This window comes from Vigna unguiculata, chromosome 5 (assembly GCF_037176805.1).
Source record: "Vigna unguiculata cultivar grain cowpea cultivar isolate G323 ecotype 2 chromosome 5, ASM3717680v1, whole genome shotgun sequence".
Classification (NCBI taxonomy): Eukaryota; Viridiplantae; Streptophyta; class Magnoliopsida; order Fabales; family Fabaceae; genus Vigna; species Vigna unguiculata.
In genome coordinates this window covers 21,110,646-21,126,882 of record NC_140796.1, presented here as the reverse complement: position 1 = coordinate 21,126,882, position 16,237 = coordinate 21,110,646, and the positions used below count along the sequence as shown (strand labels likewise).

At 32.2% G+C, this 16,237-nt stretch overlaps 1 long non-coding RNA gene across 4 annotated transcripts; it reads left to right on the top strand.

Moving 5' to 3' along the window:
- Positions 1-5,316: 5,316 nt before the first annotated feature.
- On the top strand, positions 5,317-8,644 carry LOC114184138 (uncharacterized). Of its 4 annotated transcripts, none has more exons than XR_014995377.1 (2): positions 5,317-6,082; positions 8,313-8,644. It is a non-coding gene; the product is annotated as an uncharacterized LOC114184138 (long non-coding RNA). The 4 variants fall into 4 exon arrangements; XR_014995375.1 differs by lacking the exon at positions 8,313-8,644 and adding an exon at positions 6,623-8,119; XR_014995376.1 differs by lacking the exon at positions 8,313-8,644 and adding an exon at positions 6,598-8,119.
- Positions 8,645-16,237: the final 7,593 nt, after the last annotated feature.

Here is a 16,237-nt window from a genome sequence, read left to right as displayed (position 1 = left end):
ATAAGAATTGATTACATCAAACCTGGACATGAGGGAGTTTAGCTACTTAGAATATTACAATGCAATTCCAGCAACATCTACACATAGGATCTACACTAAGAGCATCTTCTTCGTGCCTCATAGACCCTATTCAATCCTATTCCTTCATTTTTTATCCTTCACTCAATGCATATAATGAAGACCCAAGGTCTTTATTTATAGAAAATTTTAGGCGGTACTCAACCCAACTTTTGGTGCTCAACCACAAAAGTTACTTCACAAATGGGTTTCCTTTTCAGCTCAGTCCCTTGTCCTGGTGCTTAGCATGTGACCTTTCCTTCTTGGAAGGGTTTTCTTGGCCTCATGGATTTGGCTTCAGGTTTCCTTCCAAAGAAGGTTTCCTCATGAGGTTCAACTCCATTTGTTGTGCTCAGCTAGAAAGTCAAAATATGTTGTCCTGTATTTTCAACTTCCATCGCTCAGCTCTAGTACTGTGGCTCAGTTGCCTCCTCTTGTAATACGTTGCTCGTCATGTGCCTCGAGGTTACCATGGGAATAAAGGAAACACTTGCTCTACCCCACGGTGGGTGCCAAAATATTTCTCCTGAGCCAGTTGGGCACTCTCATGTCCTTAACGTTCGAATCTTTGTATCACTCTTGTCTATCAATTCTCAAACGGTATCCTGATCATCCAGAATTTGTCGGGTGGTACCTACAAAAGGTACTTTGATACTTAAATTAGTTGGTGTCAGAGCTTAGTGGTATTAAATGCACTAATGTAACCAACTACCTTAGTTGGACCTCCTATTTATACTACTTGTAATGGGCTTTTACTTAGCATCGATCTAATTATGATCCAATCATATCTTAATATGATTACCTAGTTGATTTGCGTTAAACTGCTTTTAGATTGGGTAATCACGCCGAACACTGACTGATCGGTCATGCTCGATATCAACGAATGACACATGATCGATTTGCTTGTAGACGAGTAAGCTACTCTTGATCTTTTTTGGTAAGTTGAAGAGCCATGAGAATTGCTCGACCCAAAGTTGGTTTACTGCTCTTGGTGGCCTTGTCTGATCGGTCCATAATGTACAAATACTAATTAGAATGCAAAACAACTAATTATGTTTATGACTTATAAATTTTAAATGAAGAATTACTTTTACTAGACAATTGTTAGATGCTTCGACGTTGTAAGAGTCAATAAGTTTTTAAACTGTGCATGTCAACGTTTTGAATATTCAAGGACAAATAAAATTTATTGCCCCTATAATATTACCGGAAATATGGTTTTCGACTGTTTTTTCCGTTTGTAAAACACGGGTTTTTTGTTTTGCATTGAGATAACCAAAAACTCAACTCTATCTCATCTCTGAATTCTCTGTTCTCTTCTTTTCTTTGGATATCGAGGACATATTTTTTTTGTTTTCATATTCACATATTTGCTTCTTTATAACCGAATAAGAAGTACCTCTATTTTTCTCCTTAACCAATCATAATATTTAAAATTTCATTTTCTAGTCGCACGTAAGCGCCTTAATATATTTTTTACATCCTTCATTAAAGATAGCACACGTAAAATGTTGTGATGAAGAGTGTTGTGATGTATTTATAGTCTGAATTCAGTGTAGGGACAGAGATATAAAATGTTTACTCATCACATCTTTGTGAAGATGTTCAAACATTGACTAGACTTTGTGGATATAGACTGCTGCGAGAAGACTTGCAAGAAGACTTGATACTGCAGAAAACGCCTGCATTGTATACTTTTCTTTCAACATCACAAAATTAGTACCTATTTTAGGTCATTCATATAAATTTCCCCTCTAGTAGATAAAAAATCATTACTAGTTCGAGATTATAGCTTGCAAGCTTTTTAGAAAATCAATTTTGTTTAAAACTAATGCCAAAAATGAAAAGCAGAAAAAATTATTTATTATACAAGAAATAAGTCATTTATTTGACTTCTTCTCCACAAAATCTTTTTACTATGTTTCCTCAATACCGACTTAAGATTCACGTTAACAATTTGGATGTAATTCTTTCTTTTATAGAAAAATATTGAAAGCAGATAAAGGGATTGTAATTCTACCCTCAACAGTTATTATTTAGATGACAGAGGAGCACCATACCAAACAGGGATTGCGGATTTATTAAATGTAAAGGTCAAGTTTAACCTTTGACTAATTCATAATCATAGACTGACGGAGAAGAAGAAGTACAATTAAAGTTTTATACTTAGAATACTTGACTCGGTCGCCAATGGAAATAAGTTTATCATTTGGAATAAATAAATAATTATTGGAAGAAAAAACAAATAATGACAAATGGAAAGTGGGAACCAGGCTTAGGTACTTCCTGGAAGCCAAATATTTATTTATGGAAATAAAATTCATTTGAGACAAAATTTATATTAATTTACTTATATTTTCAAAACTAACAGAAAATAAACTTAAAACTGTGAAATTGCTTGGGAGTAGTTGAAATGTTGAAAAATTGTTCTTAAACGACCTTAGAAAAATTATTTATTAAAGTATATGTGTAAAATGGCATTAATAAGAATATGCTAATATAATATTTTATATAATTTGTTAAAAAGAATATGTTGGAGTATTTTAAATCTTAGTATTTCATTAATTTTGATCTGATGTGATTTTTATTTCATTAAAAATTTAAGAAAACATAAATTTCACACCCAAATAATAATATTGTTCAAATTGCAACATTGTTAAAGTCCACTTAACCGATTTTAATACCACACAAAATATTAATTTATTAAGAAAATTTAAAATGTAAAAGTGGATTTAATTTATTTTAGTAAATAAATATTTATGTTAGTGTCATATTAGTTATTTAATTTTTAAAAACAGTTAAATGAACATCAAATTATTTTTAAATTCTTTTTTATCAATAAATATTTGTATTAGTACCAACTTAACGAACATTAACTAAAATAAATATTAGATATAAATAAATTATTGACAGGGTTGCTAACAAGTGATCGAGCTCTAAATCACAATGAGTGGAAAGTATACTTATAAAAGACTCTCAGATAATTATATTTCATGTGGTGACGTATCTTTATATTCGTCTTAGGCCTATGAATACATATGAATACTATCAATGTGTTATGTTATTATCTATTTTAATCTTTTATAATATTATATATCTCATAAATATGATCTTTCTCTTACTTCAGGGGAACTAATATATCATATGAACCTCATACTCAGATCCTTAGCTTATTGCACTCTTTTGGGATTGCTAAAAATTCAAGTTTATTGTAAATATGGGTTGAGTAAGTACATAAGCCTCTCGAGTTCCAAAATTAATAACTATTGGAAATGGACCAAGTTATTAAATGAATGAGTTTATACTATGTTTTTCAACTCTCTAAACACTAGATGGACCGAATACTTGGCACATGATTGGTCATTTTTTATGTAGTAAATTAGCCCAATATTTCATTAAGTCACATGATTGATCCTTTTAAAGCATTTAATGTCTTTGTCCTCATTAATAAGGGGTTTTTGTAACTATGATTACTCTTTTAGGGTTTTTGACAAACTCTTTTTCACATCCCCTTTTTTTATACATGGCACACTTTGATTACTAGTTTTTTAGTTTTGAGAAGGTGGGAAAGGCAAAATTTCCTCCAATTAATGATCCCAAGTACTTTTGGTGTCATGGAAAAGTTTCTAGTTATTCTTTTGATTTCTTATCCACCTCTACCTCGTTCGTACATGATTTGATTTCCTATTTTAGTATATATTCTAAAGAAATGCTCGAACACTTAGAAGTTAAGGCTTGTAATCTGAGTGATAGTTGATAAGTTTTATAAATACTTGGTATTTAAGCTTGTTAACTTCTCTTATTTTTCTTTATTTCATGTTTTTTGTGTTTATTTCTTGGGAATTTCATTAGTGTTATGTGTTTTGTTTAGTTAGGAGTATTTTTCATTTCTTGGGTCATTGTATAGGAAATTGTATAAAAAAATGGAAGACTACAAATTTATCTATCAGGACCATCTCGCTCAGCCAGAGCTCCACCACTCGCCTAGTGAGCAGTCTATCTTGCCTAGCGAGACATAGTAGTTGCACTTGAGTTTAACGAACCTCTCGACCAGTGAGATATTAGGCTCACCCAAGGAGCAGACAATTTCTGGTTGGTTAAGTGTCAAGAATGAAACGAAAGGAGGCAGTTCTTTGGTATGGAAATGCAGAGAAACTAAAAAAACTTTGGTCAAGGGCACTTTTGGGATAAAACTACACAAATTCTTCCATCTACTCGTGCGAATTAATCAAATTCGTATCTTCTAGATTATTAGGAGTAGTTAATCTCCAATTTCATTAGGATTGGATGTAATGAATTCATACTCTATGTAATTTTTTTGATGTAATATAATCTCTTTCGTATTCAATTGTTCTATCTTGATTATTAATGTGTATGATAGGAATATCATGTTATTTGTTGTTACTTTATCATTGGAAAATGATTTGGAACACGCAAGAGTTATGTTCTAGAGATAGACATTATCTCCTGGTCATTCTAGAAATTTGATCTTAATGCAAATTGTATGTTAAAATGACTAAGGAATTAGTTTTTCAACATATGATTTAGAATTTCCTTCTAAGGAATTAGAGTAAGTGTGCTTGTAAAATGAATGTGAGTACGTTAGAGATATATATTGTGTAGTTTTACATTAATTTGATTCATGAAATCCAATCCTAATGAAGCTTTTCATCGAATCACATCTTTACTTTTATAATTTTGCATGTTTTTATTTTAGATTGAACTAAAAATGTTTTCATAATTGCTAAAATCAATAAATAATCACAAGTAGATTAACAAACACAACTCCCATAGGAAAATGAAACTTGGACTACAATTTTACTACTTGGAACGAATTGGTACACTTGCCAATAAGTTAACAAGTTTTTTACATTGTTGTCGGGGATATGTTTGTTGTTGTTCATCTTTTGTATGTTATTTACCGGTTTAAGGCCATAGGCTCGTAGAGAGTAGGAGACCATGATCTATAATACAAGATGAGAAAGGTTCTAATAAGGAGTATTTGGTTATGTTACAATACTTTAGGTGAGGGCTTATGATATGATTTTTTTATGAATGTTTAATTATATTGAGCTCACCCTTTCTGTATGTGTTTGACGATGATCTTGTAACTTGCCACAGGGTAGCAAATGATATTGCAAATGATGTTGTTGACGCATATGGCCGAAGTGAGGGCCAGCTATTGGGATCGATTTAAAGAAACTTATTTATTTTATCATATGTTTGGGATTTATTGTGCAGCCCATGTCTACAAATTTGTCCCACGAGTGGGCCAACCACAAAGGCAACGTAATTAGGCCTACTTAAATCAAGACGCACCAGCAACCCAATGACGCTTGCATCCATTCATCCCATGTTCTACCTGTAATTGGGTCTTCACGTGAAGCAGGCCATGTGGCATCAATACATGAAGCCAGCGTTCACTTTGGAATTTATGTGCCTTCGCACCATGTGTTTTTGGCTTTTAAATTGATTATGCAAGCCACCCCATTTCATGTGCGTCTAGGATTATTCTCCTTTCAGCCACGCGATGCTTACCCACTTTTATGGCATAGTTAGGTTCACCGTCCCAACCCTACACCTTCAATGGTTTCTTCCTTCCCTTCTTCCTACCCTTAGCCTCTAGGGTTCCAACTTTCTGTTAGGACCATATTGTCAGACGACTTCTTCTTCCATTTGCTTTTTCATCTGCCTTCCTTCACTATAAAAGATAGGCCAACCTCTTGTAAAACTTAGCTTTGATTAATAGAGTGGAATTATCCCCGTTCTTCAGAGCTCACCTTCAACCTCTAGTTGAGGTTTCACACCTCCTAGGGTTTCCTAAACTATGAGAACCCGAGAGAGCTTCTTTGTGGAATTAAATCAAGTTCCACCAAACGATTTGGTTTTCCACTACGAGTTTCCTTCAATTCCACTAAGGAATCGACGATTGGAGGTGGATTGGACTGAGATTCCAATAAATCTGCACGATGCCGACCGCATCACCCATTCATCTTCTTGCCCATCTCTTGCTTCCTTCCACCAAGCAAGTACTCTCTTTTCCATCTTTTATTTTTCTGATTAAGGATTTTAGGTTAGGATTGTGATGTTAATCTATGAATATATGTATTTGTTCATGCATTTTGGGCTTCCCAATTTATTGTTATTGTGCTTTCCATCATACATCTGCAGTGGGTTGGTGTTTCGTTGCTCGCCCAACGACTGTACCAATTTATGTTTCTAGGTTTGGTGTTCTTTAGGGTTTTGATGTTGTCTCGTTGGGCAGCTCACATGCTTGCCCAACGATTTTGACTATTGTGAGTTCATGGTTGTTCATGGTTGCTCGAGTTGCTCGCTAGGCCAACTTGGTGTTCTCACCTAGTGATCTAACCTTACTTGCCCAGCTAGACGTCTCGCCCAACCACTGGTGTTTTATATTTGCTATGTTTTTGTGTTGCCTTAAATCGCCCAGCTAGTGGGTTGGTCGTCCAACGAATGGCTTGTTGTTTTGTTGATTTCCATGTATTGCTCTGTGCTTTGACGTTTGTTATTGTTTTTTAGTGTTTTTATTGTCCCAATTGAGTAGGTGGATACTCCCAAGACTACTGCAGTGGGAAAAAAGAAGAGATTAAATCGTAGGTCTTCCTCCCATGCTCCTTAGTTGGACTATATGGAGGTAGAATTTGTGGAGAATTATGACCAGCATAGGTTCGCATTTGAGGATGCTGCCAATCAATTTATAGAGATTGTGCCTCGAAGCTTCATTCCAGAGCAAAAAGTGAAGCTTAATCTGGGGGAGTTTGATTAATTCTAACTTGAGCTAAAGGGGGGAAATGGCATTGGATACTAGGGGATCTCCCTAATGAGATAGATAAGGCATTGATGAAAGAATTATATGCCAATGCCTATTAGAAAGTCAGAACTAAGCCCCGTCAAGCTAAGGTGCGAGGTAAGACAATCAAATATGACAAGTGCACCTTAAACACTTTTCTGAGGATAACTTGTGCTCGTCCTAGCCAGGATACTCCATTCAGTGCATTCATGAATGGCCACAAAGATTTTGATGAGATTGCCTCGGTCTTATGTCTTCATGGCCACACTTTTGTGTTAGGTGTTAATGGCACGCCTGTTCTGCTCGTCAAAAAACACTTGAAGTCATTGGCTCAAATTTGGAGTGCATTCTCTTACACCAACCTCTGCCCCAACACCCACACTTTTGATATGAAATTGGAGAGGGCTTATCTCATTTTTGGGATAATCACTAAGCTGGACATGGATGTTAGTGCACTTATTTCGCAAGATATAGCCTATACTGTTGATGTTATCAATGTAAACTTGGGCTTTCCTCCCATAATCACAGCATTTTGCAGGGAGAATGGCCTTGTTTTTGACACTCATGTGTTGTTATCTCTCGCTCCTCCCCTGGATAGGAAATTCTTGAACAAAAACTACACCAACAGGGTAGTTGATGCCCCTGCTCCTACACATCCATGCCACCCACATCGTTCCTGAATTGTTTCTGTTAATTTTGTGGCAACTTTCCAGACCCCCATGGCCAAGATGTTTGCCCGATAGGATGATATGTGATATGCTCACAACGCAGTCTACTATGGGCAAGTGTCCCTCATGGATAACATGCACTAGCTGTCTTTGGGTATTGCAGACTTTCCTGACGGTGCTATCATGATAGGTACCCAATTTGAGGCACTTATTCCTTGGCCTGAGGGTAAGCCTGCATCTCAGTCGCGGGATGATTTGCTTGATGTTGATAATGATGATGAGGAAGAGCAAGAGTACGAAGAGCAACAACAACAACAACAATAAGAACAATGTATGCAGATGATGTAGAAAATGTCAATATCCAAAATGTGATACTAAATGAAGGGTCCTCCGCTATTGAATCAAATGTTATAAGCATGGAAGATGAAGAACAATAGACTATGACCATGAAGATGAAGATGTTTCTTGGACTGTTTGTTTTATTTGGACTATTGTTTAGTTTTGGCCTATTTTTTATGACATTGCACTTGTTTCGATTATCCATGACTTGATTTTATAAAGTGTTTTCTTATTCTTTATTGCACTTGATATCATGTCTAAGACTTGTTCATTGCACTTGTTTTGATGCTCCAGGACTTGATTTTGTGGAGTGTTGTGATGTTGAAGATATTGGTCAAATTATTGCACTATAATGCTCCAAGATTCGTTTTATTACATTGTTTTTATGTTGTACGACTAGTTTAAAATGTCCAAAAATTATTTTGTTTTTGTTTCAGTTAACATGCCTAAACTATGCGGGCCAGCCTATGGGCCCACGGAGAAAGTGATATGTGAGACGGGCCACTGTTTTCATCCCACAAGATATGTGCGGGACGGACCAATCTAGTCTGCGATATGTAGGTATGATACAGACTAGACCTAAATGGATCAAGTTGACTCACATTACCATCTCTACTTATGAGAATTTCGTGATTTTCATCTATAATCGGGAGGACACGGAAAGAATAAAAGTTTAGTTTTTTATATTTCAATTCTTTAGTATGTTTTAACAATCCTTATGTAAAATCTATGTTTTAATAATTATTATTGTTTTCATCCGCACGTAAAATTTGTATGTAACATAAATTTTATTACTTACCGATAATTTTTTTAAATATATACGGATAATTTCATGGAAAAGAATTATCACCGTATAATACCTAAACATACATACAAATAAAAATTATATGTGATATCCTTAAGTAAATGATTATTTGTATCTAGATATAAATTTGTATAAATATCTTTAGATAAATATGAATTTATGAGTGTAAATGAATCAGACTTAAATATATAGATACAAACCTGTATGTCATTCTCATATGACACATACTATGAAATAGAAATGGGTGATTGATTAGATTGGGAAAACAAATATATCCTCTAATAGATATGGGCATTATCTTTTAATACAAGCATCACTTAAATCTTAAAGTAAATTTTGACATCGATGGCAAGTTTAAAAGGGAAAAATGTATTCTGTATTACAAATTCAAAATTTGTAATTATAATTCTGGATAGTGTTTCGGAAATGCTTTGTGATTTTTTTAATTTAAGAAAATATTGTTTCAATTTAGCAATAGATCTAGAGAATTTTTTCAAGTTGCTCATTGCTTTGCTATATAGAACGTCGAACACAACTAAATTCAATGTCTACAAGACTTTCGCTAGGGGTGGCAAACGGGCCAGCCCGATCCATTTTGGCCCGTTTTGGCCCGACCCGTATGTGGTTAGAGATGGCAAATAAACCCGTTTTCGTGGGTATTGTCCGAACCCGTCCCCGTTTTGACGGGGAATCCCCGCATTGACTGGGTATGGGTATGGGTATGGGGAATCCCCGACTTTTTCAGTTGGGTATGGGGATGTACATATACCCGCCATAATACCCGTCCCCGTCATATCTCCATTCTCGTTTAAATTATTAAAATATTCACAATTAATCAAGTAACCCCTATATATATATATATATATTTTTTTTTTCTATTTTTTATTTCTTTTAATTATTTCATTTGTCATGAAACTCATTCTCATCTCCAATATATTTTTTATCTTATCATAACCTTTATGTAATTATGTTAAAATGATGTATGTTAATTAAAAAAAAATTATGCTTCACATTTGAATATTTATATTATTTTTTAATATTTTTATTTATTATAAATTTTTCTTTCACATGAGAATGTTTATACTCTCAATTTAAGATAATATAAAAAAAATTCTTTACTTATTATTATTATTATTAATTTTTGTTTAATTTGAAGAACTCTTTTGTTTCATTAAAATAATTTTCGTTATTTTTCAACCATTAATTATATGTTAATATTTGAAAAGTTTTCTTAATTCTCTAAGATATTTTTCGTCTTATCATACCTTAGTTATACATTTGATTTCCTTTGTGTGATTTTTTTCGATAGTCTCTCAAATTATTTCTAAAACACACATTTGTTAGTTTTTTAATATTTTTATTTATTTTTTTTATTTTCATCATGTAGAATAATATTTCGATATATTCTATCTAATTATTTTTTATTTTATAACTCATTATTAATCATAATGTAATTTTTTCACTTTAAATTCTGTTTGAAGTGGTTAAAATTTTATATATATATATATATATATATATATATATATATATATATATATATATATATATATATATATATAATGATATTTAGGAATAGTATATGATAATTCACTACAAGAAAAACATGAAATGGTGACTGATTTAGTCAGTAACCCATATCAGTCACTATTTTTCGTCATTGGTGGTAGTAGTTGATTTATTGTCTGAATCAATGACTAAATTAGTGACCGATTCAATGATCGAATCTGTACTTGATTTAGTGACCAATTTAATTACTAATTTATATGTAATTTAATGACAAATTTTTTGGTCACTAATGATATTTCTATTTAATTTTAACCACTTCAAACATAATTTAATAATTAGTTCTGTAAGGTATTTTTCATTTTATCATACCTTAATTATACATTTGATTTTCTTTGTGCGATTTCTTTCGATAGTCTCTCAAATTATTTCTAAAACACACATTTGTTAGTCTTTTAATATTTTTATTTATTGTTTATTTTCATCATGTAGAATAATATTTCGATATATTCTATCTAATTATTTGTTATTTTATAACTCACTATTAATCATACTGTAATTTTTTCCACTTTAATTGTATAAATAACTTTTATTTACTACAATATAAAAATTTAATGTAATTGCTATGAATATTTTTTTGTCACTATCCAACATATATTGAAGTTCAAAAGATACAAAATCTATGTCAAAATTTTATTATTATGTTTATTATTTGTTCTTTGTGTCATTTTGATCAAGTGATGTATTATAACTTTTATTAGTGTATAAAAAAGAGATTCATTATAATTTAAAAAATTGAAGTAAACAAACATTTAAAATATATTTTAATTTGAATATTTGTTTTCCTTTTATTATTATGTTTATTATTTATTCTTTGTGTCATTTTGATCAAGTGATATATTATAACTTTTATTAGTGTATAAAAAAGATATTCATTAGAATTTAAAAAATTGAAGTAAACAAACATTTAAAATATATTTTAATTTAAATATTTGTTTTCCTTTTATATTTTTTTGAAATATTTTTTAATTTTATCAACTAAGTTCATCAATGTTGTAGTTTGCAAATTTAACAAATGTTTTGGTTCACATGAAATTTTATTTGGTATTCTAATATAAAATGTAAACAATTATAATTTATTTTAAGGTATTTGGCATCGAAGAAAATCCTCCTAATATTGAATATTTCATAATATTATGTTTTCTTTACCGTAATTTTTTTTCTTTTATAAAAATTAATATTGAAGTAGTTAGAACACGGGTACGGGTATGGGTACGAGATTATACCCGTTACCCGGTGGGGATGGGGATGGGAAAAAAGTTTGATACCCGTTGGGTTTGGGTATGGGGATGGGGATGAATTTTTTATGCGGGGATGGGTATGGGATAGCGAAACCCGTCCCCGCCCCGCCCCGTTGCCATCCCTATATGTGGTCCATTAAAAAACGGGCCGGGTCAGGCTGACCCGTCTTTTTTTTTTAATTGTTTTTTAATTTTTTTAATTAATTTTTAAATTTTTAAAATTTTTTTATTTTTTAAATTTGTTTATATATACATATAAATTATTATTAAAGTCATATTTAATCACATAAAATATTATTTTAACTTTTAATTGATTAGTTAATGTTTTTAATTAGATAAGTTAAAATAATTATTAAATTTACATATTAAATTATTCAATTATAACTAATAATTCAAACTTAATTTGTAGGTGTTAATGATTTAAATTACAATACTATTATATATTTATACATTTAAAATATATAATCTAAAAAATTAATCTTTTTAATTATTTTTATTTTATTTTATTTTTTTAAAACGGGCCAACGGGTCAGGACGGACTGGCCCGTACTTTGGCCCGTCAAGTTGACGGGCTGGACGGGACGGGCTAGAACGGGCTGACGGGTTGAAATCTTCAACCCATCCCGTTCCTTTTAGCACGGGCTGACGGGCTGGCCCGTTGGGTCCAACCCGTTTTGCCACCCTTAACTTTCGCCTTCAACAACAATATGTCACTCTCCGAAGTTACACCCTGTTCTTATGAATGAAATTACTGTTTAGAAGGAAGCGTGAGCGACGATTCAAAGGTTATTTTTACGTTCGTTTAAAGGTGATAAGAGGTGATGATAGACGATGATCAACGGAATATGTTAAAAATACAATCACGCTATACACAAAGAGATTGGAAGAGATCACATGCATATTTACAGAATTACCCTTTGATTATTTAATATTTTCTATACACTGCACATGAAAACTAATAACTTCAATTGTTTTTGTTGTGATTGGACAAATGAAAACACACCAGATTCGTAAACAAAATAAAATTTGTTATTCATTTTTTAAAAATAAAATTATTATTATTTCAAACAATCAATACAAATTAAATAAATTACTTTAAATTGTTTTAAATTATTTATATAGTGTTTTATATTACTTTTAATATTAAGGATATTTTGGTAATCTTATTTTTTGATCTATTAAAAGTTTTTTTAATATGCCACATCACTCAATTCAATCACAAACTTTCATCAATTTCACTTTTTAATCCACTCTAAAATCACCTCCTAATCTCTTAAAAAGAACAACATCAATTTCACTCTCTAATCCTTTCAATCTCTTCCTCTTTCTCTCCCTCTAATTTTTCCTCTCAAAAAAACACAGCCTTAGTGTCACTAACAATGAAATTAGTTGCAAAAATATAAAGGGCAAATGGGTCAATTTCAAAAATTAGAGGGCATTGAAGGAAAAATCATAAAATATGAAGAAAAAACCTAAATACACATGTTGCAGAACTCACTTTCCAGTTCTATAGGGGCTGGGATCGTATGTTTTAGAATTTTTAGGTTTTATGTTAGGGTCTTTCTTCTTGAACCTCTGTATATTTTTTTTGTACCCCCATAGTCGTATGAAAATGATCTGACTTGATTAAAAAATATTAAAAATCCTCATTAAATGATAAAAAAAATTAAAACTAAATATAGTTTTAAAGTTTAAATTTGTATTAATGAAAAATAATTTACTTTACTTTTAAAATATAAATTTCTTTTATAGAAAAGTTTAACTTGTAAGCATTGTAAAACTATATTTGTCCAATAAGACAAAGAAATATACATTTGTGTCAATCAATTTAATTCCCCAAATAAATGTTTGTATTCTTGGAAATACCTAAAATTGGTGTGTATATATCTTCTACAAAGTGTAGTAACTATTTTGCCATCTTGACAAAGATGTGGGAAGTAAACATTTTATCTGTCTATCTCAACTTCACTAAATTCAGACTATAAATACATGACAACGCTCTTCACATGAATGCAAAGGGAAAAGTGAATAATATATATTAACCATTATTATGAAATACTTTCCAAGCATGAAGGCTATTTAGGGTTTCTCCCTTTTCCCTTGGTTTGATTACTGGTTAAATTAGTAATCTAGGGTTAGTTGTTATCCTTTTTCCCTTTTCTATAAAAACTCCTTTGAGTTTTCCCCCTTTAATGTAATATTTTTAACAATACAGAAACATAATAAAGTTTTTGTTTTTCTCACCTTGCCTTGCGTCTTCTCTCCCAGCGCTACACGATGTTTTGCTTCTGTCTTGGAGTTTCTCTCCTCTGTGATATCACCTTCTCCTTCTCTCTTTCGCCTTTCTCATCTGCAGCCATGAAACTCTTTTCCTCTCACGAAGCTATGAGAAGAAGAGTGAGTTTGGTACTTCAATATGGTATTAGAGCAGGTTCTTGAACCTGCTACGCTTCCGCAAAGCTCTACATTCTACCAAGAAAGTGTTTCTTGGCATCGTTTTGAAGAATCATGGATGAAAAACCAGAAACAAAACTAGAAAACATCAGCCAAAAGGCCAACATCTTTGATCTTGACCAATCCCTCAGACCCACCAGCCTATTTTATCTGCATCCTGGGGAAAATCTAGGTTTGGTTCTAGTTTCTAATGTTCTAAATGACACTAACTATGTTTCTTGGAGCAAAAACATGCAACATGCCTTGCTCTCCAAGAACAAGCTAAAATTCGTTAATGGCAACATTATAACTCCCCTTCCCACTGATCCAAATTATGAAGCCTGGGAAAGATGAAATGTAATGATTCTCTCATGGATTATGAGAACCCTTACACCAAATATTGCAGAAAGCATGATGTATATAGATTCTGCCAAGGAATTATGGGACGAATTGAAAGAAAGATTCTCTCAAGGAGATTACATTCAAATTTCAGATCTGTTCCAAGAGATTCACTCTATCAAATAAGGAGATAGAAGCATAAGTCAATTCTTTACAGAACTAAAGAAATTGTGCGAGGAGTTGGATTTCTTGAGACTAGTGCCCAACTGCACCTGTGGGAGACTAATAACACTGTCGTCAAGCGATCAAATTAATACTACTTATCTATAACAACTTCAGTATTGTTAAGAAAGTAGCCAAACAAATTAGTATGGGTTAAGTTAACCCTAAGTCGTTTCCCAGGACATAGATGAAAATAAATCTCAACAAGAATCAAAAGAACAAACAAATTAATTGATCTAACCTCAAAATCCAATTAAGAAATTACAATGGAATCAACCCAAGAAGTTCAGCACTCTATGAAATACAAAATAGAAATAAAAGAAGAATAGAGAGAGAAAGGAAACGAAATTAGGCCCCCCTAAGGGTTCCTAAACTCCGAAGTCCCGAGCTTGCCCTTTCTGCTTCTCCCTTGGTGTCTTTATATAGGAATTGGACTAGGCTTTTCTATTGCTAAAATCTCTCAAATATCTTTTAAAATAAAGATAAAGATAAATATTTAAAAATATTTGGAGAGATATCGACTATTTGACAAATATAATTGGTTGATAATATCAATATCTAATATAATTAAATTAATTAATTAATTAAAGATGTATGATAAATTATCACCAATTAGTATTTGTATTAATTTTCCAAATCAACCCTTTGCAATCTCCTTCAATTATCTTCTAAATAATCCAATATCTTCAAGATATATTTGTTTGTTGTGGAACTAAAAAGATTTAAGAAGATCTTGTCATATTTAAAAAGATTTGGTAGTTATTATCTTTTAATATTTTATGATATAATTAAATAAGATAATTATTTAAAAATATCACATAAAATATCTAAAGATATATTTTTTCTAAATTATCTTCTATCATAAAGTTAAAGAAAACTGCAAGGTCCAATTTATTTGTTCCTCTCTTCTTGGTTTAACCAAACTTTTTCACTTTTTCAAGCTTTTCTTGTCGTCTTCATGCAATGCTTGGCTTGGATTTTTGTGCTTTTGATAATTTCTTATTCTTGGATTTATCTTTAAGGTGTCATGAAGCTTTAATTAATTTATTTCCACACCTCCATGAGCTCAACTTAGCTGTAGCTGCACTAACACACCTCAAAATATCCAAAGAATATTTATGCAACTAAAAAGCTATTTTTAACATCTTTTTGTATCTCATGCTCAATAAACCCAATAATAGGAAATCCCAATTAAATCAATCTTTAAGCACACAAATTCAATTAAATACCCAGAATTAAACATTAAATGAGGGCAAAAATACGCACTCATTAGAGACCTTGTGATTGTGACCTTTCCAAGGTTTTCTTGAGACAAAGGGAAACTGAACATGTTATTTGTTTCTTAAAGGGATTGAGTGATAACTACAACAATGTTAGAACTCAAATTTTACTCATGGAACCCCTTCCTAGCATCAACAAAGTCTTTTCTCTTATCATGCAACAAGAAAGGAAGAGCAATGGTTTTGGAATTGTGACCAATCACCAGTGCAGGAAGGAGCTTTGGCAGCGGTTGTTTTTAATATTCTGCACCGGTTCCCGAACCGAAGCATATTGGGGCGAGGCCAAAAGAGGATAGCTTTTGGCCTCGGATAAGAACCAAAGCCATAGAGCCCTCTTCTGCCTCGGTTCAAAGGCACCCGAGGCCATAGAGCCCGACCTTTTGCTTCGGTTTTGGCTCCACCCGAGGCCATATGTGCTATTTATTTTCATTTTTTTAATTCGATCCCCTTTTGGCCTCAGTTTTGGTTCCACCTGAGGC